Raw genomic sequence first — 1,818 nt, forward strand, 5'->3', positions numbered from 1 at the left:
ATCCTCCTAGCAACTGGTGTATGCTGCCTGGTTGGTGTCTTGGTGTCTGGAAGATCTCAGGGGTCCAGGATAGTTGAGACTTTTGTCTTCCGCTTCCAAGGCCCTCCTCCACCTCCTCTTCTTCCTCTTCCTCCTCCTTTTTCCACCTCTCCCTTCGTGTCCACCCCATTCCAACACCTTCTTCTTTTTGTTGTTGTTGTTAAATGGGAAAATGCTTTCTCTTTATTTAGACCGTAGGAGGAAAAAATGAAATTTGGTCACAAAGTACCTTAAAAAAATCCAGTTTTACATATTTCTAAATACACAGGACTAAATGAGCAGAGAAATAATTTCATGTGTAAAAGCTGGCCAAATGTTATCAAAACTTTACCATACAGTGAAATCAAATTATATAAAGACATTTTGAGTTTGCAGCCTTTGAATGATGCAACAGGGCAGTTCCACACACCAGTGTCCTGTGCTTGCTCTGGTCCGAGAGCAGTGACTAAACAAGCATGGTCTGCAGCGTGGCTGGTAGCAGTCAAATCCATGATGGACAGGTCTACTTTAACAAAGTATAGTCAAGGGAACAGGTCACAGTATCAAATGAATTACGTAAGAGAAAAATAGGAACAAACCGAAAGATGAAGGTGAAAGAGCTACCACAGACAAAGCAAGTGTCCCCCATCATGCACCTACAGGGGCAAACGGTGGGAGAGGGCAGATGATGCTAACATGAAAGGAAGCTGAGTACAGTATTTCTTTTCCATTTTATACAACTCTGACTCTTTACAAAGATGGTTATAGTCATGCCTGGAGAAATGTAACCCATGGCATTTGAACGCAAACATTCTTTGTAGTTATTTAAAAGGGCCTTTTTAAAAATATAATATAAAGGTCTGTGCTCTATAAGCAGTCCTCCGCTGTGCATTATAACAGTAAGGCTTATCTTTAATACAAAGACTAAGTGTTTAGTAGTTATGAGCCACTGGACTTGACAAACATCACCTTATAATTGCTCTTCGCATCTTTTTTGCTCTTTGGGTCTTCTGTATCATCAGGATGCCCAGCAGCATGAAGCTCTTCCGCAGACTCCTCCTTCTCAGACTCAGAATCACTGTCTGAGTCATCTGGACTCTCAGCTCCAGGAGAGTCATCCTCATCGTCATCTCCAGCCACATCGGCTTCTCCATCATGATCTTCTCCATCACTGAAGCCGAGTCCGCAGTGCGCCGGTACACGCCTGACAGTTTGCTGTCCATGCTCTGCTGGTACTGAGACTCCAGCTCCTCATTAATTTTCTTGTCTTCTCCTCCTGTTCGGAAGTGAGATGTTGATTTGTGATCTCCTATAACAAGACAACAAGTCTGTTCTTTCTTTCCCGCACCCAAAAATCTCAAGAACTTTTGTTTTCTTTCTTCATTGCCCGTCTGCTGCCTCCCAATTGCTAGATCCAAGATCATCGTTGGGGGAGGCTGAACGTTTCACCCCTATGAGAGTGAGACTCCCGGGCAACACTCATCATACCTGGGATCCCGACAGAGATACGCCAAACAGACTCGCAGTTCTCCACAAACACAACACCAGCAGCCCTCACCCAGCCTCAGGACCAAGCAGTGCCACTCCAGAAAGGAGAGTCCCTCCGCAGCCTTCTCCACCACAGTCGTCACTCTCAACGCCTTATTCTTTTTCCAATGTTCCTTGAACCTGGAAATCACCAAGGGATCAAGGAACCACAACAAAGTTGCATTTTGTATTTTTGGAGACGTTTTCAGCACTTCTGTGTCCTGGCTGCCTCAGACTAGTTCACTAAGGAAGCTCCAAAAAGCCCCAGAAGTG

The 1,818-nt window shown here is 44.7% G+C and overlaps 1 pseudogene; it reads right to left on the reverse strand.

The window, feature by feature from the left end:
* Positions 1-957: 957 nt before the first annotated feature.
* LOC114617544 lies at positions 958-1,501 on the reverse strand (annotated as a pseudogene).
* Positions 1,502-1,818: the final 317 nt, after the last annotated feature.

The sequence above is a fragment of the Grammomys surdaster genome, unplaced genomic scaffold (assembly GCF_004785775.1).
Source record: "Grammomys surdaster isolate TR1022 unplaced genomic scaffold, NIH_TR_1.0 137, whole genome shotgun sequence".
Lineage (NCBI taxonomy): Eukaryota > Metazoa > Chordata > Mammalia > Rodentia > Muridae > Grammomys > Grammomys surdaster.